The 25,343-nt window shown below is 35.5% G+C and overlaps 1 protein-coding gene across 3 annotated transcripts in view; it reads left to right on the top strand.

The window, feature by feature from the left end:
• Positions 1-4,238: 4,238 nt before the first annotated feature.
• LOC118745146 (fatty acyl-CoA reductase wat) overlaps positions 4,239-25,343 on the top strand; it is a gene marked incomplete at its 3' end in the record, with an annotated part of 160,569 nt that continues 139,464 nt past the window's right edge. Inside the window, 2 exon segments of one of the 3 annotated variants that reach the window (XM_036478688.1) lie at positions 4,239-4,262; positions 5,023-5,112. 3 annotated transcript variants of the gene reach the window in all.

The following is a 25,343-nucleotide window of genomic DNA, read 5'->3' as shown; positions in this document are numbered from 1 at the left end:
TAGACCCCTTTTGAATAGTAAATTTCTCGTTGGCACCACTGTGTGCGGCAACAATTCTTTGCTGTTACCAAATCGCTGGCGGAATTAAAATTCTCATTGAGTTTTGTTTGCAGTCACAAAACGAATGTTGAGAAGCAATGCTTAAGCGCCGCGGGAGGCAAACTTACTTAATTACATAAAATACACTTTGTATGTGTGTGATTGACACATCACTTGTGGATCATCATACGTATTTACATATTATGTATGTATGTATGTGCATATGTAAATACAACTTCCAAGTATTAAGTAAGTTTATAATCTTATTTAATTGAGTTAAAAGTTTTTATACGTTTTTGGCGATATAAACATTCATTTGAAAAAAAAACGCGGAATAATGAGAATGATGACCAGGCAAACGTTTAAAATAATGTCCGAACTTTAAGCGGGGAAGTTGCCTCTGCTCGTCTGGTTTCTGTCTTCGGGAAGTTCGCACCGCCATCCAAAAAATGTGATGTACGGGCAAGGCAAGATTCATGTTTGCGAGTTCTAACATAGCAGCCTTGTTAAGGAACTCATATCGCGGTGTCGCACAAGAAGATCAATAAAGCGACTGGAGTTGAAAATATGCATTTATTCTGCATCATTTTGCCAGACGACAGAAATTTAAGTGTTTTACGCCGAAACCACAATAAAGGAAACCCAGCCATACGCGATTTAAGTGAAAGGATAAGGTACTCTGTCAACGAACTCATCGGGCCTTATTAGCGTGTATTTAGACCTCGTAAATCCATCTTAGACCAGGCGTTCAACGGCTGGAAGACGCAGACCTCTTACCGTCTCTTGTCGACTTTAAAATTGCTTTAGATGGAATATAGAATGATACGATATCTGAACTTTATACCTCCGCGAAACTAAAACAGCTGTGTAAAACGAGGTTGAGCAATGTCTTCAGCTTCGTCAGAATTGGGAAGGACTCTACGAACTGCTCGATGCCAAACGAGGATGCAGACAGGAAGGCTCCATATTGTACATCGTATAATTACGGGCTTATGTAATGAACCAGGAAGTCCAAATACGCGGACTAACCTCATAACCCATCGACCCTAGCATCTAACATACAAACGGCAAGCTTTAAAGCCCTCAGTTTGTCCAAGGACTTCATCAGAACACACCATCCTAAAGGCCACCTCACCGATCAGGGACAATGAGCTATTGAATTAGGACTTCGTGAAGGTAAAATGATGTGAATAGGCGCAGTTCGCTAAGCGTCAATGGCGGGTTGAGCTAGAGCCGAAACAAGCAGTTAGACTTGATCGTTTGCTGAAAAAGTCAAATATCAGAAGATCGTTGTTGCCATAAACGAAAGGAAGAGGATCCTCCTCAGTGTAAGTGGGTCCAAACCGCATCTTCATGTACAGTTGACTGGCAAGATAGTCCAAATCACCTTTGGTTATTCGATTAAACGCTTATTCAGCACCGGAGTCGAAACATTTGGCCAACGTGATCTGCTGATACAACAACATGACAAGGTAGATCAACCATTGATATTGCAAACTATGTATATGCATAAGCTAGCATAAACAAAAGACTATGTAAGTATGTGTGGATGTGTGTACCCATGTCAGTAAAAGTGAATTGCGGACGGAAAAAAGAACACAAGAACCAGTATTGAAAAGTAGACTTGACTGTCTGCACTTTTAGTTTTTGGAGAATGTCTCATTATAAGCCGTCAGCAACCAAAAATCTCATTAAATTTAAGAAAAAGAATGTCAAAAAGGAAATAAACGAGGAAAAAGAACATAAGGGTTCTTCATTCTATTTTAGGGGAAAAGTGATAGTATTATTTAATTTAATAAACATCATAAAAATAAATACCCTGAATCAAAAAAAGTCTGAGTATTCTGAGTAGTAACCCTTATTATGAGTTCGAAACGGAGTAAGGAAATAGCATATTTTCATTCTCAGAAGGGCTCGCCAATACGAGTCCAAGTTAGGAGTCATATTGGAGGCAGTGATCGGACTTCTACCACATTGTGGTAGATCTGCCACTTTTTTGAGCATCTACCATTCAAACGCCTTAATTTTAAGAGCAAAAATTGTCCAACACTAAACACTTATATGGTATCAAAGAATGATATAATACAAGATTCCGCATTCCCGGCGACGCTGAAATTTCTCAAGTAAAAGTAAACAAATCCGAATGGGAGAATGAAATAAACTATAAAATAGTAAATCTTCTCAGTAATCAATTTTTCGCCAGAAAACGCGGTTTTATTGAGTTAAATTGCAAAATATATGATTTATAAAAAGAATTAATAGCGAAAATGTTAAAAAAACCGGCGATTCTTGTGAAAGTATTAGCAAATTTAAGTGCATCTAAGGTTTCTGAGGCGTTGTCAGCGTCCGGACTTTGCTCCGATCGGAGTAGATTACTCCGTTTTCGTTTTTAAATTTTAAATCTAGTCCCTACTCCGCTTGACTTAATATGCTCCTATTTTTTTTACTTTTTTCCATTCGCATTAAGAATTTATTAAAAATAATATGGTAACTTTTTAAATTTTTGCTCAGTAACTTCTATGGCAACCACCAAGGTTTTGTATATCAAGGTGTAACAGAAGTTGTCGCTGTTACCCCTTAACATTCCTTGCGGAATGATTTTTTACGCCGTCTGATTATTTACTTTAAAAAAAAAATAAATACAAATATATTCATGGAAAGTTTGCTTTGAATACTATTTAGAGATCAAGCTGATTTACAAGCACTCCGTTTCAATACTAAACTATTTAATAAAAAATGTTAATCTGCTCCAAAAATTTCGTTTTCGCTCAGATTTTTCGAGAAGCTTCTAACACAGACAAAGCCTTAGCTCTTGAAGCGTTTTGAAAGACATTATAAGACTAGGGATCTTAATTGATCTACTATCTATCAAGTGGAAGATGCCGTGGAACACTTTCTATCCTGTTGAGCCTTCGAGAAGCTAAGATAAAAACACCTGGGTTGGCACTTCGTAGCTAACCCTCAGCTCTCAGCTCTCAGGCATTCGAAATTTTGTAATCGGCTCGCGGCATGTCGTCGACTTAATTAATGGTCCCCATTCAATTCGTGGTATTACAAAGGACAATAACTTTATTGTTCAAGTGCGTCCTTTTGCTAAGGAATCCACCTTAATCTAACTTAGCCTTCCTATCGCCCAGAATTTAATGGTCTTCGCACCCACACATATTGGCCATTCCCTTTTTGCTGTGGAAGTGTGGACGCGCGGCTGTCTTCCTGAGCTCCCTAAACCGATCCCAAATACCGAGGGTTCAAATATATCGCCTTCGAAAGGTCTTCAAAGTTTTTTCAAAGGCTTATTTTTAGTCCTCACACTACACAAGTTCAAAGCAAGTGCACATAAAATAAAATTAGCCATCACAGATTCGGGTTATTGCCTCCCGGCAGTCTCTACGAAAGCATATTTTTTATGAAAATCTAAAATTAAGTACTAATGTCGCAATGCCCACACTTGAACGTGTTTAACCCCAAAAGCGTTCAATTACTTAAATCTGTAAAGCAAAGCCAGCTTAGAGATTTTGAGAATATTTAAACGTTTACAGATAATATCTGTGGGACGTGAGATGATGCGACAACAACACTAAACAGAAATTACAATGCAATAACACGAATAATAAGAACAACAACAACAATTGATCATACAAGCGACAACATCAGTAACCGCAACGGCAACAATAACCTTAAATTGTAAAAGTTTGTAAACAAAACAATACAACTGCCATCGGACATGAAAAGCAACAGCAAACAAAGAGAAAAAACTGGTAGAATCGTGCGACTCTGCCAGCGGCTGTTAATTAGCAGTGCGCATTTAATATTTAGCAGCTGTTGCGCAGCAGCAGCGGCAGAGGACAATACTGTCGCTGAGCAGTCGGCCAATGATAGATGTCAGCAGCAGCGGTAACAGTAACAGCCGAGGCTAGCGTCGATCTTCGTTCGTGCAATCCTAAACCGCTCGAACGAAGTTGCTCATCCGCACAGACGTACATATGCACGTACATACATACATATATGAAGTGTTTGTGCATTGCCGCGGCGACGCTGCTGTTGTTGTTGACTTTAGCACGGCGCAGTCAAGCTCGGCGGCTGCGTCAGCGTTCACAGTCAGCCGTACGCGCATCGCTCGCTGCTGTTGCTGTTGCAGCTACTTTACTCGTTCAGGTGTTGCTGGCCGAATCGACCAAAGCCACACCGCTGCAGGTGTTGTGGTCGTTGCTGACATAAGCAAAGTTGAGTCTGTTTTTAGCTGCGCTGCAGTAAGGTTCTGAAAAATTCCTGGTGATTACTTTGCAAAAAATCGAAAAATCTAAAAATAGTGAAAAATTAAAGAAGAAAAAATGAAAACGTTTTAATTCGATTCGCGTTACGTAACAGCAAAAATTCACTTGAAATTAAAAAAAAAATGCTTGTGTGCAACGCGTAACGCCGCGCATGCGTTTGAGTGCTTTTCTACGCATTTTGAAATTTTCATTATTTATTGTAGTTTTTATTCCAGGCATATTTTGCAAAATTTCTCAAATTGTTTTCCTCCATATTTGAAAAATCGTACACGCATATATGTACATACATACATATGCAACCGTGTACATATTTGCACTGTATGTATTCGTTTACATAGGTACGCGATTTTTCGTGCGTTGCAATTCAATTTTCGCGTCCGTTGCAGTTAGCAATTTTCTCACCATTTTCGCTTTCGATTCTGCGTTTTTTAGCGTCCGCGCGCGCGCCCGCGCGTACTAGTTTATTCGCATGCGTACGTGCGTGTGTATGCGTGTGTGTGTGTGTTTAGAAATACATATATTTAACACAAATTTTACTTATTTTCCACTTTGCTATTGACTGAAGCAATTTGTAACATTTTCGTTCGTTCGTTCGTTCGTGTTGTTGTTGTTATTTAGTGCCTGCTTCACTTCGAAAACATTGTTGTGCTTTTTTCTGTGCTTTTTCAATCACTTGTTTTCTATTATCTCTTTTTATTACCCCACGTAGCTCCAACGATTTAAAGTGGAATAGAAATTTTTGCATCGAAGCTGTGTCAACTTCAACAGAAATCAAAACTAATAAAAATTGTTTTTCAAGGTAAGGAATATATTGTATAATATTCGAAAAAGGTGGCAACATACATGTGTACATAATACCTAGCGTTTCATGAATAAAAAACTTAATTTGCGAAAGATATGCATGAAAAAATAATCCCCTAAAAAATGGTAATTTACATACATACATATGTACCTGTATCTGGAATTTGAATTAGTTGCATTTTTCGTATTCTTTTATTTTTTTATATTTTTTTTTTACTTATTGTTTTCCTTTCGTTGCTTTATGTTTGTGCTTTATAATTACTGTTGTACTATAAAAGAGCTTTAAGATCTATTGTACTAATGAATTTGTTTAATAAATGAAATGAAATGAAAAAAGTACATTTCTTTCGGGCCACTCGAATTCAGAACTTAAAGAATCAATTACTTCAACATTTTTTAAATAAATGTGTCTGGAAAATTTTCGGAATACGTTATGAGCAAATATATCGACAAAAAATTGGGACTATTTTTCGAAAACGATTTCAGTAATCATTTTACTGAATCTGATATGTTCCTGGAGTATTAAATATTGCAGTTTTTCAATAAGGTAAAAGTGGTTTATGAAAAATTTGGGACTTCATTCTGATTCTGATACACTCCTCGTCATTTGAACAGTGCACCCTTCAAGTCTTTAGTTTTTACAGTTTTCCTTTTGTTTATTTAATATTGATTATTGTCAACTTTAGTATAATAAAATGCAAGTTTCAAGTGGGTGTAAAACAGCGCTGGTTTTTAAATTTTTTTTGCTGCGCATTTTCCTCCATGCAAAGTATCTATGCTGGACAAAATTTTTCTAAAAATATTATTAACTTATTCACTGCCGGTCATTAGGGTGGCGCACTCCGTTGTGGATTTTTTCTTAATTTGTATAAAATTTTAAAATCGGATTTAAAAAAATATGAATATTAAATAAACAAAAGGACAACTCTAAATACTAGGGCTTAAAAGGGCCCGCTGTTCAAATGACGAGGAGTGTACATAAGTGGATTTTTTGTTTTATCTTTTGGTGGGCGATGTGTATTAGTAACAGGTACCTGCATAGTGATACTGAGTTTCTTACCGGGTTTGAATTTTTTTTCTTGAACGATTTGTTGTATTAAAAACGCACACAATTCTTATTTTACAAATGTTACAAAATAATTGCTAAATTCATAAATATTTGCTTGATGGCAGAATTTATTAGGAAATTTTTTTGTACTAAGCCTCAAAAGCATGGCATATCTCCTATATGACCCCTAAATTTCTTATAAAAAAGTACAAAATGTTTTACGAACATTTTTTTTTTATCAAACTTAAGATATTTCTTAAAAAAATATATGAATGAAATATTTTCTTCATTTCTTGGAAACTAATTTAATTTTTGAAGAAATAGTCAAAAATATTGAGTGAAAGATATTTATTTATAATTCTTGAAATAAGTTATTGGTAAATATTTCAACTTTTTATTTTGCAACTTTTTTATTAAACCTAATAAATTTTACGGTACAAGATTTTATGTTTTTTTTTTTTAATATGAGTGAAAGTTTTTGTTTTTAATTTTTTAAGGAAGTGTACTTGTACTTTTCTGTTTTTTTGTGAAAGTAATGCGAAAAATACTACATTCATTTATTTGTTTCTTTTTCGTGGTAAAATAAAATGTGAGATAAAAAAAAATTCGGAAAAGCATGGTACAATAATTACAGGTATTGTCTTCCCAGAGAGCGTATATTCGGATCTGCCTTATTTAAAAATATCATTGTTGCTCCCACTAAAAGGTTTACTGCTAGGGAAAAGGGATTTTCTATATCCCATGTACCATATATGTATACGTATTTTTTTAAAGAAACCTTCTCGCAGAGAACTTATTTAATTTGCAAATGGCGGAAAAAAATATTTGCTTGTAAATAAATTCAAATTTGAATGGCTCTCTTCACGTCAAACGTTTTTTCTTTTGTTATGAAAAATTATAAAAATTAAATTGAGCAAAAACAAAAACCAAAGCCAAATAAAAGTAAAAGAATCAACACTGAACTGCGTCAAAATGAAAATAAGGAAGCACGAATTTAGATGTGAAGCAAAACTCTCTGGGAAGACAATGGCTGCGTTTCTTTATACATTCCGGATAATCCCATTTCACAACCGGAATAAACAGAATGCGTTTGAAATATACCTCAACATATCATCAGGAACGTTCTAAAGAATAAATAAACAAAAAAGTTTATTTCAAACGTTCAGAATGAGTAAAGAAATGCAGCCAATATTTACCGGTAATTTTTAGGCAAAAGCTTTTCATTGAATTTAAATTTTCTTTGAAAAGTAAATAAATATTTTTAGAAGCAATGTTTTTTTTGTACCTAGCATTTGGAGATTCAATAGCAAGTTTAACTGTGCAATAAAGTTAGGAACAAGGTTTTTGGTAGTGTAGCTTGAAATCAAATACCATCAATACGAAGGAACCTAGTTGACAATTTTTCGGGAATGCGGTTTTTATATGTAAATATGTATGTGTTAGACTGTCCCATGAGTATATCAAAAAATGTGTAGCCTAAATTGCATATATATGAAGTTTTATGACCGTAAGACAACAATAACCCGTGCCGACTTTCAGTTAAAGTTTTAGATATGCCCATTCGTTGTACATTACCTTTTCAACGGGTTTTGAGATTATATTCATCTAAACTTATGATAAAAAGACGGGGTGGGGTAATGATTTAAAAAAAAAAAAATGGAAACATATATTTTAAAGCGGTCCTATATATAGGACATTGGGAACATGACATATTATCAACTTTGTCTGACTTATTTGATATGATCTGTGACAATACATTTGACATGTAATCCAATGTTAAATTTTTGGCATCTTATTGTGGTTTTCTGATGACAAGCGCCACATCTGGGCCCAATTCTTTTTTGTCATAATACTTCTCCTGAGAGGTAAGGGATCCATTTTTCCGCCATTGTGTTTATGAGTCTGCCAGGCATTTCGTGCCTCCATTTCCACACAGTTAGTTATTAAGGGAAAACACTATTTCTTACTTCGCATAGCACTGTGGTAGACGCTAATATTTTGGTCTGAACGATCGATACCTCCCATGCTTTTATTACAATATTTTACGATACGAGTTTGCTCTTGTTAGGAGTATCGCTTGTTGAAACTCCGATTGCATCCGATCCTTGGACAATGGTATGTCACTACCGGGATCCCATTGATCATCAAAACCGGTTTCCGAAAAGACTTCAACGCTCCTTTTCATGTGCGAAACCGGATAATTATTTATTCCGACATAATTCTCGTCGGTAATTTATTTCTGGAAATAATGCTATGCTGTCGAAATCTATATTATCATCCTCTAAAAGAGCGAGCCAAAGATTCATGCAGAGAAAATCCTCTGTAGGAAATTTATAGTATATTATATGCCCAATGTCCTACATGTGGGACACCACCCTTTTTGCTAATACAAAAGTAATATAACAACATAAAAACAAATTCACCAATCATAAAACAATCGAAGAATATGTCGTATTTATATATGAAAACAAAAAAAAAACTTTATTTTTTTATATTTGAATAAGCAAATTTTTACAATAGCACCATATACCGAAAACCTGCAACTTTGTAAATCAATTACATAGAGATTTTGGTAAAAAATTACCAAAACGTACTGTCACAGGTAGGGATGACCAAGCACTAATTAAATGAGTAAAATAAGTGGCTCATGGAAAAACGTTACTCGTCATGTAAACTGTTGTGTAGGTGTCCTATTTATAGGACATTGGGCATATCTGGGTTAAAAACTTGGTCCCCCAGAAAATGCAATGGGGTGACCAATAAAAAATCCTTAGTATAAACAAATGGGTATTAATATTGGAAGTCTCCTGAAGAGAACTAGGAAAATATTGATGTTCAAGAATTTTATACCATTTTTACGAAAAGTTGTTGTATATGGAAAATATGAGCGCTTTGAGCAGTCCCTTAATATTTTTGGATTTCAAAATAAAAAATAGGGATATATTTTTTCAGTATAGAACAATCCTGTGGGGTGGTGGCATTAATATTCCGACTTTACTTTTTTGGACCACTCTAATGTACATACATATATCCCGTTGGCTGGCTCTCAAAAAATACTTGATTCATTGGCATCTTTAGAACAGCTTTTAAGCATTTTCGGTTTCTCCAAGCTAGCGATTTAAAATTTCTCAACATGGTTTTTTTTACATGGTTCGACAAAAATAGGTCGTATTTTATATCAAAAACGGAGCCGACCTCATTTTATAGATTTTTTGATGCTAATTTGAAGTGTATTTTCTAGCATGTTCAGTTTTTGAGAAAAAAACTGTTGAAGTGATGAAAAAAGTTCAAAAATGGCAAATTTCAAAATTTTTTAAAAATAGAATTTGACGTAGTTTGACGGATAAAAAAAAAACACGTTTTAATGAATATGCTCATGTCGATGAGTTGATTAGAAACAAGTGAAAAATTAAAAAAAAAAATTAGTTGTTCAATCGCATGCGCTTGTTTTCCGTCAAGCACGAAAATGTCAATCTATGAATTTACTTTGAAAACAAAATGATTTCATGAAAAAATCTGCATTAAAAAATCAGTGTCTCAGATTCATCATTAGCCAGTAGTTTGTCTCTTAACACTTTCTGCTTTCTGGAATAAATTCCTATTTTTTTTGTGGAACGTATTATCATCACTTTTCAAGGTCCCAGCAATAGTCAGCAAGCATGTGGAGGTTTGATTTCTTATCATACCACTTCTCCATAGTCATACCACTTCTTCATAGTGGCTATGTCCTGGTGAAATCGTGCGCAATGCTCTTCGCTGTTGTTTTTTTACAAAGTTTTAGTCTAATTTTTTACTCCTTTCTACTCCATCTACCGACATAAGGTACAATCCATCAGACGAATCGAATTTTCATTAGTACGTGTTTTTTTTTCTTCGGAAAAACTACATCCGAATTTTATTTTAAGTTTTTGTTTTTTTTTTTTAATTTGCCATATTTCAACATGTCAAAACTTTTTTTTCTCAAAAACTGGACGTGCTAGAAAAAATTGTAAATGCTTTTCAAATCAGTATCAAAATACAACCAAATTTTGTTAACTTTGGACCACTTTAACCGATTTCTATAGTTCTTTTTCATCATGAATTAATTAACGGCACTTTTAAATTTGTATATAAGAATTGAATACGGTCTGGTTATTTGCTTAAAAATTAATTGTGTTTTGAACAAATGTGAATTTAAATTTATTAAAATATGTAAGAAACTTGAATTAAACTTCATATTTGAAAACACATTCAGCTTCTCTGCCTGTAGTTGAGTGTGCAAAAGTAATCGCTATTATTCTTTAGGTTCCAGATCCACTTACGCTGTTTTGCTATTATTAAAAAGCACATGTGAAGTGCATTCAACAAAAAAATCTGCAAATGAAAATATAAAGTAAACAAAATTTCGCTTGGCGCTAAATCATATGTGTTTTTGTTTGAAATAAACACGTTATGGTTTATTTTGTTACAGTGTACATACGTAAATTTAAAAAGCTTTTTGCTTCTTATATAAAATTCTAATTTTCTTTTGCAATGACGGTGACGATGTAAATTTTTTGCTCCTATCTTGGGTTTTGTGATCTAATAATGTGAACATTTTTTTTGCAGCGTATTCCAATACTAGCTCATTGTTTTATTCACCTAAAACACGTCTCATATCGTTACCTTAATATAGAAAGGCCCTAACTCATACAGTCGCTGAAATGCAAAAAAGCCGTAACTGACTAAAATTTTGTATTGCTTAAAATGGTTTGGGACACATAATTCGATGAAATACATCATAATCAATCGAAGCGGGCATTTCGGATGTTTGCTTAGTTACGGCTTTTTGTATTTCAGCGTCGTTGTGAGATAGGGCCTTTCTATATTAAGGTAACGATATGTAAGTAACTTTATAGGCGCGCCATGCCTAATCACCTCTTTTTCTCTCTCATAACGAGCGGAACTATTATTTAAGCACCTCGTTTTGTCATAATTTATTTAACAAAATATTTTCTACGAATGCCGTTCGGTCGCGTCTAGTTGTCGAATGATTTGTTTAATTAACACATTATCATCTAAAAAGTTATTGTGTTTATTTGGTAGAACTCTCAGGCATGAGCGAACATTTGTCGGCATACATTTATGCGTATTTACTATTTCTATTTAAGTGATGTTGTATTTTTATTTATTATATTTATTAGGAGAAAAGTTTCGCATGGTCATTCATATCCGTATATTCATGTATGTACATATGTAAATAAGTTTGTGTACTTAAACTTGAAATTTTTAATATCGATTTGACAAGTATTGATGTTTGATACTTTTATAAATAATGAATTCATTAGTGGCGCCTTGTTGATTTACCTAGACCACTTGTTAAATGCTCATAAGTTAGTTAGTCTACACTTACTACGAAGAAAACAAATAACGGAAGCCTTCACTTTAGTTAAGTACATACATACTATGCGTTGCTAAGGGAAAATACAATTGAGTTTCAAATGTGCTTTTGAAATGTGGTCAGTGTTGATAGAAATAACACTGTTTTAATAATCTACCACACCAGGTCTGTAATCTTGTGGTAGATTCGCGTTTTTGAGTAGTTTTATTTGTGGTAGACATAATTTTCTTAAATTCTTAACCGACTTCACAAAAAGGAGAATGTTATCAATTCGTCGGATTATTATTATTTTTTTATGTATGTGACCGCATAACTTTGGACCACGTTAACCGATTTCTATCTCACAGGTGTTCTCATACTAATTTCGTTTAAATCCGATCATTGGATCATGAAGATATTAACGATAATCTTAAATTTTTATATGAGAGTTGAAGTCGCGCTTTTGTTTTTTGCTTAAAAATTACTTGTTTGTGGTCATTTTATATAAATTTGCCATTTTTTTGAGAGCTCGAAACCATCGTATAATTTCCTAAGTAAGCAGGGATCACCTGTTTTTTGTCATTTGCTCTTAACTTTTTACAATTTCTTTCATTTCTATTACAATTTAAAAACGCCAGAAAAAAAAGTTAAGAAGAAGAGCTACGATGCTGGAAATAGCCCTTAATGAGGTTACATTTTTTCAACACTAAAAACAATATGAAAAAAAGCTGGCAGCACCTAAACAATGCAGACATCTCTCAAAGTATGTTCGAAAATTATTCTTAAATGGAAGGAAATGCGTGAATCTAAAAATATTTCAAACAAACGAAAAATAGTGAAAGCTTGCCAAAATGTTGTGGACCAATTAATTTGCTCGACACTATAAGTACTTATTTTATTTTCTGTTTCGTTATACATAAAAAGGAAAAATAAATAATAAACTATCTTAAAACTGAGATCTACCACATATTCTATTAAATCTACCACATTCTACCACAGAGATTTTTTTTTTAGTCCCAGCACTAAATCTAGTATCAAAATTAACATATGGATGTATGTATTCGGAAAGAGCGAAACAAAAAAATTCTAAAAGATGAGGTTTTAGTAACATAATTCACTCAAAATTTACAGAGAAATAAAGTCCAAGGAACTTATTTTTTTTTAGTCTGGACGAATAACTGACTAATTGAGAAAGAAATAAAGAGCTCGTATTTTCAATCTCAACTACATCATCTAGAGTATTATCAGTCAGAAACCCTGAATAGCATGATTTCGTTGGATTAGGTTTACGGTTATCAATGATCCACCAAAAGTTTTTCTGTGCAAAAATACTGCTGGTGACATAGCCGGGCGTTGAAAGTTAATTTTGGAAAGTGCAGTCGAAGGTTCACTAGAAAGTTTTTTGCGCAGAATTTTTGCGGATAGCCTGAGCTCGTAACCAGCAGAGTGTTAACATATTCCTTTCCGCTAAGAACTGAACAGTGCCATTTCAAACCCTTTTTAAGGACTAATCTTGCTATCTGCTTATTGTAATGGAAAGTATTATTTCAGGCTCGATCTTCATCTAGTACCAGTGCGGATAAAATGATCTATGCCAGGCGCTTAGCTAGTCAGATTAACATAAACTAACCTAACAATTCGGAGAATATGTAGAAAAAAAGAATAAAGACTAGTTCTTGGAGAGAAGTTGCAAATTCAAGCTAGAAAAAAGTTTACAAGCAAGAATTCGCAATTAGGAAAAACATATGTATGATTGTGGCACATGGTTGGATTTTTTGTCGACGACAATTTGAATAAACAAGCTCGTTAAATTTAAAAATTTACAAACTTGAGCGATTTTAAAATGAAAAATGTACGTAATTACTTTTTTACTAAATTAATTTAGTTAATCCCAATGATTTGAAAGGTACTCGGCTGAAAAAAACTGTTTTCGTAATCGCAATACAATCTCAACCAGAGTCGATATAGGAAACCCGACAGTTACAACGACAATGAAATTGAAACGTATGTTGAAGAAAGTCGTACTAACAAAAAATATATATGTAGATCCTGTTTTTTGCCCCTCTGAAAGAATTTTAAAAATGCTATAAAAGTTTCCTATGTTCGAAATGCAACCGTGGACACTAGCTAGCTGGGAAACTTGCAAATTCCTGCAAATTTGCGTTCGTGTAGAAATTTGCAAGTTTCTCTACTTGAGAGAGAATTTGCGAGCACTTTTTCTTACTATCTGATAAATCGGGTTCTTTTAATTCAAGTTGGCCTTCGATTTTTGGAATTTAAATAAGTTCACAGCAAAAAAAGTTTGTTTAAAAAATATGCAAATAGCAAAAAAACGGCTAAACACGGCTAACAAATCGGCTGCCGGCTAAACCGAAACTTCTCCGGCTGTTTGCTATTGCAACCGGCTACATTTAGCCAGAAAACGTCTAAAATGGCAACACTGATAATAAGTAAAATTAACCGTTTATTTTAAAAAATGAGAATAAAAATATCTAAAGCTAGGGAAAAAATTACAACTAAATGCTTAAAAAATATATTGCAAACTTTTTGCTTTATGGAACTCTTTCTATGAAGTTTCACCTTCTTCCGCGCGTAGAGACTACAGAAAGTCCGTTTTTATAGCTTTAAATAAAATGTAGATATGTAATTAGTTGAGGCTCACAACTCTACAGCCACCTGCTTAAACTTTTTTCTCCCAACTACAGCTCGATGGATGCGAAAAAGTTCAATTTCAAAATATCATTACCAACCGGAACTGTCGGAATAGGGACTTTCCAGCGCAAAGAAAATAAAGGACATACATACATACAAGAATAAATGCACAGATTTATGATTGTATGCGCGCGCACACATAGCGACGCCCCTCTTCATTATGCGTTCGCCACAACTGCAGCTGCAACGTGCCAAAGTGCCAACAGCTACAAACCATTTCTCAAAACTTTGTATTGCACTTTGTTTTCGCTGCTCGAGAGCCATTCATCATTCGTCTATGCTTTGTTGCAGTTGTTGTAACGTGTTGTATACATCCATGCATACATATGTAATAACATTGTGTTGCTGAGGTGTCGCAGCTCATGGTTGTTGCTGCTAATTCTGTTGTTGTCTCATAGCTATCGCCCATCGCCCAGACACCGACAATATCGCCTGATATCTTGTTTGTATCAGTAAATATGCGCTCCATTGCCGCTGCGCAAGTGTAATTGCTTTTGTTTTTGTTTTTGTTGTTAAGATTGCGAAATTTTCAAGTGCATTTCGCGGCAAATATTTGTTGGTTACGCCTAATTCGCATTCTAAGCGCGCGAATGCGTCGAACATCTATGTACATATGTATGTAGAATGATGATTGCAACAGCGTCTAAGCAACGTAGTCGCACAGACCGCATTGTCATGAAGCAAATGGATGCACAAATATTCGCAAATTTGCATTCAAATGCGCGCATACTTTTTTATGCCCTGTAGGGAAACCTCAGACTACTGAATCAAATTTCTAGTTCCGTACTAGATCTTTATCGCCAAAAACGAACCAGTCCGGTAGTAACTAGAGATCCCCACACCAGTCCAAAATCAGAGAAATGTGATACTTTTAAAAAACCATTTTATTTAACTTTTTCCATTAGAAATCTATATCTAAGCTGACGAATTTAGAACTGGTGCTGAACTATCGAAAAAGGCATGCAGCAGGGGGCTTGTTTACTTCAAATGGATTTTTGCTTGGCGGGTTTTTCGTGCAAATACGCTTTCAGTCTGCACTTCGCAGATGCTTTTTCATGGCTTGGTAATACCAAACAAAAATTTGTGTTAACAATTTAACATATTGTGACCGTCTGCCCAAGGTATGTAAACATACATTTCTTACAATCATTCAATTCAAATTTAATTTCAAAATAACTTAAAATCGCACACACGGAGGAACCAAAAAGATTGAAAAAATCTTGATACTTTTTTCTTTCGTCTGTCGATTTTAGAACTAATTCGGAACTATAGAATTAAGGACTAGTTCACAACTATCCCCCTGCAGCGGGGGGGAATTAACACTTCCTAGGACATCGCCATGTTAATTTCGCCAGTTGTTTGCAAAAGAGATTTATCGCTAACCAGTACTGGGTCTAAATGTACTAGAAGCGCACCAGTTAAGAATTAGAGATTTTCACCACAGGGTGACTTTGTGTGTGTGTATGAGGTATGTATATGTATACATACGTATGTACATAAATATATCCGCAAAAGGAGGTATGTATGTGCATAGGAGAGCTACTATGAAATTATAGCTACTGCAATAGCTAAAGCTTAGATATGTTTGTAACTGTGTAAATAAGTAGGTATAGAGCTTCTCGTCCACGTTGGGAACGAACGACAATATTGCGCGTGCAGTGGGGTCGAGTGTTGGTTGCATGTTGGCGGCTCAGTTTGGCAACTTGTAGCGCTCATTGCATACGAATTGCCGCAAATCCTAAATGTCAATTGGAAGATTGTCGTTTTGGCGTGACTATGTATGTATTGTGACAGTGGCGTTGACGAACCGTCTTTGGCGACCGTTGGTTATTGACACTTTGATGGTGGTGGTGGCTAGTTGTTATCAGCGTTCATTAGAAAGTATGTAAGCGTGTGGATTTCGTTCCTAAGCGCATTCACTGTAGGAAAAAGGCAGAATGTAAATAGGCTCAACTCGGTGAAGCGATTGATAAATTTATCGATATTTTTAGTTATCATTATGAATATTTTTCGATATCATTATCGATATTTATCGATTTAAGAGTATTATAGCGCTACCATAAATTTCAATAGTTGCGTTCCAGATGGTTCACGATTTGCAAGTTTTTGCAGGAAGCTGTTCCAGGTGGCCACCTTCCATAAGGTTTATTAATGGCGAAAACAGCTTTTCCTGCAAATCCTGTAAAACCTGCAAATCGTGAATCATCTGGAACGCAACTAATGAGTTTCTATGATCTTTTATCCCTTTCTTTCTTATGCACTTAAGCGTCACTTGTGTATGTTGGTGTTAATTTTAAGAGAAATTCTTTCAATATATGTATTGGAGTTTTGGATGTGCCCTATATATGTACACATATATATGCTATTATCGTATTTGTGGTGTTAATCCATCCCGAAATCTTGGTTAAAAGTTAAAATGTATTTAAGTTCAAATAAAGTCTAGATCCAAATAACTCGGAAATGTTTCAACATTTACTTCATTTTTCAATACTTTTGTTTTACTGTACATATGTATGTATATGTCACCTTCCAAACCCGATCTCAGAACAAACTAGTTTTTCCTAGGCTAAACTAATTCGTTTTCGAGAGTCGAATCGTATCAAAAATTTCATATCATTGCCTAATATTTCGACTCGACTAGTGTATTAAAACGGGAAAACTTGGCAGCACTGCATAGTTTTCGACGATTTTCGTCGTTTACTTATTTCAGCACGGCAGTTCACAATGCCAATGTTGTTGAGTCGTACAATTTCGCCTAATTAGTCTCGTAAGTGCTCCACAATTTCAGGCGAAAAAGTACTCGAAAACGAATCGGCTATCATAAATATTTTTATACGGTTTTTCTTCGAGAAAATATCAAATTACGAGCTCGTTTACCACGATTTTGCTGACTGGGTACCTCGCACGATTGAGAGAATACAAAGGTTGCGACGATCTCGGACCGCTATTCCTCTCTTAACGAATTTGACAGAATCGTTGTTTGCATGACGTCACACTTGTGTAACTTGTTTACGTTTTCCTTGCAGCATTTTTTCTTCTTCTTCCATTCTTGCTCACGTTTTGGCATTTCTCTCTCGCAATTGCACCAGTGTGACGTCACACAAAAGTTATTCTCAAAAATCCTCTCTGATCGGCGCAATCTTGTATTCTATCATTCTTGGAAACCTCGACTGTGCGTATATGTCCGTTAGTTCTTTGTAATGACGCAATGAATTTTTCTACGCGTTAGTGATGCACCATCGTTACTATCGATAGTGCCATCGATAGTTTTCCAACACTACTTTGAGCGGAGAATCGAATGAGTAGATACACAATTTTTATATTTTACTGGATTGTAAGGAAATAGTTTCAAGATAAAATTGGTTTTGACTAATTCCGGCCGTTCCCAAGTGATGTTCTTACTAACGAGAAAGATTTCGTATCTATGTAAATATATATACATAATTACACATAGACCCTCCGCTAAATTGTCTTCCTTTTTGGTGATGAATGTAAAATGTAGATGACAGGGAAGGATCTTCTCGTTTGGAACCAAAAGTTTGCAAAACTTTTTTTGCGAGTGACTTACTTTCACAGGCATTCAGATGCTTGTCCTGCGTACCTCCACAAGGTGCCTTCCTGTTGTCAAACAAGCAGACCAGAATGGCTAGTAGTAGATTCATCACCACTGACCAACTGCTCCTCCTAAGGCTCCTAGGGTCTCAAAAGCTCAACTAGTCAAAGTGGAATTTTCGTGAAACCAAAGAGGCCTGTTGGGTTGAGCTCCATGAGATCGGCATCAATGGGAATGCTACTGCTGAAGCACATGTGGCTAATCTGAAAGAAGGCTTCAGCAATCCCATCGTCTTCTAGACAAATTTATCTTACTCTGTTACACCGGCGACCGTTGTGGTGTAGTGGTTAGCATTGCGGTTCAACCCAACATCAAAAAATAAAAAACGAAAAAAGTTTTTTCTAATAGCGGTCGCCCCTCGGCAGGCAATAGCAAAACCTCCGAGTGTATTTCTGTCATGAAAAACAACTTCTCATAAAAATACAATCGCCGTTCGGAGTCCGGCGTAAAACTGCTGGTCCCTCCCTTTAGTGTGAACACATCAAGGCGCACGCCACAAATCGGAGGAGAAGCTCGGCCAAACGCTATCATATGTTTAAGCCCCAATCTATTACTATTATTCTGTTACACCAATTCTAATTATATACTCGTTTAAGAGAATAACCGCTGTGATTAGGCAAATAATATTCCGAAAATTGCGTGTATCCAACGCCAGCTTAAGCCGCTGTGTGAGGCGTCAAAGATGATTTCAGACATACGAAAGATGCCAGGATTGTGCTAATAGTAGGTGAACCAATGCATTTATTCGCCGACACAGCTCTAGCCAGTTTAAGTGTAAAAGTATTGTGCCTTCCTGGCTCTTCTTGTTCTCATTTGGCACTACAACCGGTTGTAGGTTTGGAGCCGAGGTCAAACAACTTTGCCATTTGCCTCTCTCCATTGCGAATTTGTGCCAATTGTTTATCCCGAGCGCAGATAGGTCCTTTTGCATTCGATCCTTCCATTTTGTTCGTGGTCGACCTTGCTTTCGTGCCATCCCAGTCATCGGAGTGACACTCTGTTTGGTTATGGGCGGCACACCGAGACCGCCTCCGGAGTATTATCTCCGCAGAATGGGTATCAACACCTCTCTCTATTTCCGCTGCCAGACTCTCTGATACTTATTTGTAGCTGAATGTTCCCGTCTTTGAACTTTAAGTTGATTTAATATATTATAGGTACTATGTACTTAGGTGTAGGGGTACGCCTTGGTATGCCCAACTGGGTCTCGTCCGCTGCACTCTTCGCAGCCAAACACTATTTTATTTAGTCTACTTGCTATCGTTATTTTTTCGCCGTTCCCTCTTCATATCAATATTCGCTTACATTTTATTACATAATAGCGTGCCATCATATTTTCCTCGCTTACATTTGTTATTCGTTTAGATGGAAAAATTGATGGATACCAACACAGCGCAATATCTCTCCCGACTAACGCCTTTCTGGTTACTTCAACAAAGCACGTTCGCTGCAGCGCCATTGGCGCTCATTGCGAATCAAAGCCGTTAACTTCGGTTTCGCGCAATGACATCAAAATAGAATCGCGAAAATTGAATACAATAAAATGGTGTACGCTTACAACAAGAACATTAACAGCAGCAGTGAAAATGGTTAGAAAATACCAAAAAAAAAAAAAAAAAAAAAATAGCTAAAAGAAGAGCGGCATTCGTCTCGATATTGAATGCAAATTTCAAATTGTAAATTTTTATTTCCAACTTCATGTTCCACTTCGCCTGCAGCTTCTAACCATTTTGCTCCGCGCGCGATTCACAGGCACGTTTCTCTAACTGTTTACATGCACCAGAGTGTATGTATGTGCATATAAGAGTATGTAGTAGGTATTGGTAAATCTTTTTATCTGTAAATTTTTTTGAATGTTCCACGAATTCGATGCGTTTTCCAAAGCATTGCGATTTAGATTTGCCACGGTTTAAATATACAAACATACACTTTCACATATAAATATGTTGATAAATGTATGTATGTAAATACATAGATGCTCTTTGTTGCTGTTTTCGCTGCTGTGATTGTGTTGCTGCTGCCACTGATGTTGCTGATGTTGACGCTTCTTTGACAAGCTGTCAGGAAAGCGCAACGAAATTTCACAATAAAAATCGAGCAGTGCGAAAAAGTTGAAGCTGCACAAAAAAAAAATCACTGCACATTTGCATTTGACAGTACACACACACACACACCCACACACACACGAAAGGAGTAATGGAAAAAATGCTAAATAAAGAAGTGAGGAAGTAAAAAAAACTGCAATATATATAGAATTTCAGAATTAAGTAGAAAATTTGCAACTGCAGTAAAAAAGGTAAACAAATACTAAAAAAAACACCATATTGTACATTAATCTTTATTTGAAGTAGCTGCGAGCATTTTAAAGCTTAAATATGTATGTATTTATGTATGTTTTTATACTTGTTAAACAGTGTGTTTCTACACCCGAATAACACATCTATGCACGTCTACCCTTGTTGACTTATTGCCATGGGTGGGCGTAATGATTGACCGAGTGATCGATTTGTACCACTAGCGTCAACGACATGTGTAAATTAACGCCCCTCTATAAATATCCATGCCAGGGTTGTTGCGAATATTATTCCGACATAAAAGTCCTTACCGGATAATAATATACAAACCGCTTATTCAAATTAAACCAGTTTGGACTTAAATAGCTTTAAAATTGAAATGTCGAGGAATCGAGGAAAGACACATATTGAACAATATTTCAATAAAATATGTCTTTCTTTAGTATAGAATTAAAAAAAATATATATATATAAATATACGCAGTTCGTTATTTCTGTTGAAAAGCTATTTCAGCGATCTTTCATATGATACCAAATTTGTTTAATTTGGACAGGCGGAATAATATTCGCCACAACCGTGATCCATACATCCTACTAATAAATATGTATTAACAGTACAAATGTAAAAGTTGTGTATGTTTGTTGCCCTTTCACGCTAAAAAGGTTAGACGGATTTGCATAAAATTTCGCACAAAATACTTTTTGCCACCTTATTACATAGCTAATTCAATTTAAATTATAAGTTCAATGAAATTTTACAGTGTGAATGACAAACGAACGAGATTACAAAAAAAAAAACTTTCTTTCCAAATCAGTTCTTAAGAGGGTTGCCGCCGGCTCAAAAGGTTAAATCCAATTTAAATTCTTAGTTAAATGAAGTATTATAATATGGAGGCCAAATGAATCACTTGAGTCTAAAAGGTTAAAAAATTTTTAAAAGTAAATAAAATTTACATAATTATTGAGTTGATTGAAATATTACTATGTGCACGCCTATTGAAAAATATATAGAAAAACTTTGTTTCGTAGATATTTTTGGAGGAGGGTCACTACCTGTTTAAAGTTCTAATTAAATTTAATTATAAAATAAAAAAAAATAAAAATAAAAAATAAAAGATATAGAAAAGCTTTGTTACGTAGATATTTTTTTGGAAGAGGGTTACTACCTGTTTAAAGGTCTAATTAAATTTAATTATAAAATAAGTGAAATATTACGCATGTCAAACGAAAGTTGTTTAAGAAAGATTTGTTTAGCATATATATTTATGTGGTGTCCACCCGTTTAAAATTTGAATTAAATTACATCAGTTGCATTAACGAAATATTACAATAGGGATATTAAATAAACCAGGTTTAAGAAAGCTCTATTTTGAAAATATTTTGAAGACGGTTGCCACCCTTTGGAAAGTGAAATTAAATTTAGTGAAATATTGCAATACAGATGTCAAACGAAAGATGCTTAAAAAAGCAGTTTTGATGAATGTGCCATCTGTTTGTTTAAGCTGAATTAAATATAACAATGAGATATTAAACAAATCTTTTGGCGTACAAGTATGCTTTTATTCAGAAACACATTTTTGAAAACAAGTGACGCCTATAAAAATTATTTGAAACATTAATATTAATACGTATGAAATGCAAAAAGACGTAACAAACATCGTCGCTGAAATGCAACAAAAAGTCGTAAGTATTAAAAAAATTTAGAATTCACTTTTTGATTGATAAGATGGATTTCATCGAATTACAACTCCCCACATCGTCAGAATGGAATCCTGAACGATCGACAAGGCTCTCTACAGACGGCAATTGATGCGTATGAAGCGAGCGATTGCGGAAAAACGGCCGGAATGGGTAAACAGACAAGCCATGTATCATCTACCATGACAATGCTCGGCCACATGTCGCACAAGTGGTCAAAACTTATCTCGATGGTACTGTATGGGAATTCCTAATCCACCCACTTTAAAGCCCAGACCTTGCACCATCAGACTACCATTTGTTCCCGTCGATGCAGAATGCCCTTACTGGAATAAGCTTCACTTCTGTTGACGGTATCAAAAATTGGCTTCATACTCCCCTGTCGCCAAAGTCGAGCAGTTTTATTGTTGCGGAATACATGTGCTTGCTAGAAATGTGGGAAAAAATCATAGCTAGCGATGGGAGATACTTTAAATAAAACACATTGTACAAGTTTTCCATTTGATTGTTTACCCAATAATTCGAACAAAAAATGTCACTGAAGATGGAACAACGCCGGCTTGCGCCCAAATCAAATTTGACAAGAGATGACGAAAAATCGTTCTGCAATGCATCTTTCTTTTCAAATTCATACACCAGTATACTACATAAATTCCAGGCGACATTGATTATCGTTGAATACTATTCCATCCAAAATACAGTCTGATTCATCCATTGGATGGACCTAAAGTGAAAATATTTTTACAAATTTTAAAGCGAAAACTCAACTCGGCAACGTGTGTCCACAGTTTTGCAATTTGTAAAAGGCCATAGCATAGAATTGATAATGAAATAAAGATTCTAACGTTGGGGACACCTAAATAGAAAATCTCTTATATATTTTTTTTTTATAAAGCTGCATCAGGTTCTGCTAGATGAATTTATGCATGTATTTTTGTATGTGTTTATACAAGTGAGTTTATCGCATTCAAGCCTTCAGAGTTCAGCAGCACAGAGCAATTGCTATATGTATGTATGTACATACCCAACAAGCATTTTCAAACGCTTGAGACAATTTTATTGGCAAGTAGAAATTTTCTCAAAATTTTGTCAAATATTATTTATTAACTTAAGAACGGTTCGAGAATAATTTGAGAATTTTTTTCGTTCCGTTCCATCTGTGTCAACAGTGCAAAGATGTCGAAGTCTATCGGTAGTCTGCTACATCAGTCGCAAAATGGCTACTCGTTCGAGTGAATTGAAATGCATATATGTAATTGATGGATACGAGTGAACATTTTTTGAAAATATTATTTTGTGATTGACATAAGCTACTGACTGGCCATGAAAACTTAAAACCGAAAGAAAGAAATAGTCTGCTGCATCGATAGTGACCAATAATTTACCTGCTTATAAATGAATGTTAAAAAAAATATTTATGTGAATGTATGAGAAAAAGGGTTATGCTCTAATGAAATGCAACAAATAAAAAAAAAAATATATATTTTTCTATAAAAACGGTGTGTTTCTTTTACATGCAGCATTGGCAACACTATACATATATTTCAATGAGAGTAACTGGATTTCATTTCGTTCCGCTCTTCTCACGTTTGAGAAAAGATTCAATATTTCTCTATTTTAAAAGAAAGAAAAATTCCACATCAAGTCTTAATTTCAAGTCTGCTTGTTCGTAGGCGAAGGAGGTGGGACGAATGTACTTTTTCCCATGATAAAAACATAGCAAGGTAGAACCGTTCTCTCAATTTGTCGGCCATGATTTTTTTTTGAAGTTTGCCAACATTTTAAAATCATATAAAAGTGAAAATAAAAAATTGAAATTGTTCGAAATTGTTGTTGCTTGAGATTGAAAATGAAAATGTGTGTGTGAGTTTGTGAGTAAATTTGAAAATTAAATTGTTTGAAAACGTCAAGAATTTTAAAAGTGAATCTCAGCGGTTCTACCTTACTATATTTTTATCATGCTTTTTCCCTCTCTGCTCATCTCCTTCGCCTACGAACGGAGCAGACTTGAAAGCAAGACTTGACGTGTCTGGGGTCTTAGTTTGAGACCGCTATCAACGGTTATTTGAGAAGTAACAACTGGGATTTGAAAAAAGGACTGATTCTCAAATGCATCTCAAATTGAGATTTAACAAAAATGTTTATTGGGTATATATGTAGGTACGTATGTGTGGTGCATTTGTTTATGCATGCTCGTTAGTGCATCTGTGTGTATAAATTCTTGAGCGCCCGTGTGTGTGTGTGTGTGTGTGTGTGTGTATTTTTGTCGCGTAGTGAGGTGGCCGCAAAAGTGAATTTGTCGTGCATGAAATGCCTGTGAAGTGGCTGCTATTAGTTGCAGACTGTTGCTTTTGCAATAACAAAAACAACAACAGTAAAATAACAAAAACATCTCGACACATGTGATTGCTGCAATTCCAGCTGCTTGCTGATCGGTGGAGGCTGTGTTGCTGCTGGCAACGCTCGTTCATCGAATGTGGTTTGTTGTCGTCATTCTTGCAATGCTCAACGTGCTTTTGTTGATGTTGCTGCTGTTGTTGTTTGTTTTTTGTTTTTTGTTTTTACCAATGCGTCTGGTTGAGATGCGTTTAATCGAAGATTGTTGAGGTATAAATTAACCACGGCAATTGGGCGGCGGCGGCGGCGTTGCTTTAACAGCAAAAGCAACAACAACGGCTGGCTTGAACGACATTTGCCTCGCTGCCAACAGATATTCGATTGCTGCTGTGTTGATATTGAAGGTGGGCATGTGACCGCAGCGACAAGGTGGACGGACGTACAGATAGAAGTGTACCTATGTTTGTGAAGATGCAACCACATTCAGAGCCATGCCGATGAAACGCTCACAGGTGGATTGGCAAGTGGATATACATACATACATACACATACATGCACATGCTGTTATGGCGCTACAAATGATATATGTACTTGCAAGCGCTTGTAGCACTGTGGGTGGATGTGCAGTTTTTTATGCTTGTCCAGTTGTTGCCGTGGACTCAGTGCAACTGAAGCGTGCGGCAGGCGCACACACACACCTTGACATATATTTAATGTGTTTGCCCACACATTCGCACTCGCAAGCAAAACACATCAATGCTAGGTGCATGTGCACTCACATACATAAATATCTTCTGCATATGTGGTTGTCTGCGCCTGCATGTGAGTGCATGTGTGTGTGTGTGTGTGATTGCGTGCTTGTGGGCGTCGTGTATACTCAGCGGACGGCATCTGGTAGATTACACTCGTAATTGGATTGAATGCAGTGAATTTTTAATGCTTCCAAACGCAAACACTGTCACAAAAACAAACACAAACACAAGCGCAAGCGCAAGTTTAGTTGAGTGGAGCAACAGTGCACATAAAATACGAACATAATATGAAAGGACAAACTGTCTGAAATTAGACAAAAATAACAAGGATATTTTCCTTCTTCTGAAGGCACTTGTATTTACTTGTTTAGAGGTAACCTTCAAGTGGATGTCTATTTGCAAGCAAACAAAATAATTTGTCATCGTTTGCTATAAACT

Source organism: Rhagoletis pomonella, unplaced genomic scaffold, assembly GCF_013731165.1.
Source record: "Rhagoletis pomonella isolate Grant_MI unplaced genomic scaffold, Rhpom_1.0 Rhpom_scaffold_00001, whole genome shotgun sequence".
Taxonomy (NCBI): Eukaryota; Metazoa; Arthropoda; class Insecta; order Diptera; family Tephritidae; genus Rhagoletis; species Rhagoletis pomonella.
Note: the sequence above shows the minus strand (reverse complement) of the source record. Positions and strands in the feature narration are given on the sequence as shown.